We start from the raw sequence: 202 nt of genomic DNA, 5'->3' as shown, positions 1-202 counted from the left end.
TAAGCCATATGCAATTTTCTATAATTATTTGAACAGAAAATGCTTAAGAACTTAGAAAATTAAGATCTCTGTCTAGAGATCTCTTATGTCTTTGGAAAAATGCTCATATTATGCATCAATTTAATGTGAAAATAAATTGATATCTTAACATAAATTGACAGAGGCTACAACATATAAAAAATTTGGGGCAAAGTGGTATCTT

Source organism: Phalaenopsis equestris, unplaced genomic scaffold (genome assembly GCF_001263595.1).
Source record: "Phalaenopsis equestris unplaced genomic scaffold, ASM126359v1 Scaffold225612, whole genome shotgun sequence".
Classification (NCBI taxonomy): Eukaryota; Viridiplantae; Streptophyta; class Magnoliopsida; order Asparagales; family Orchidaceae; genus Phalaenopsis; species Phalaenopsis equestris.
This window is presented reverse-complemented; position numbering follows the sequence as displayed.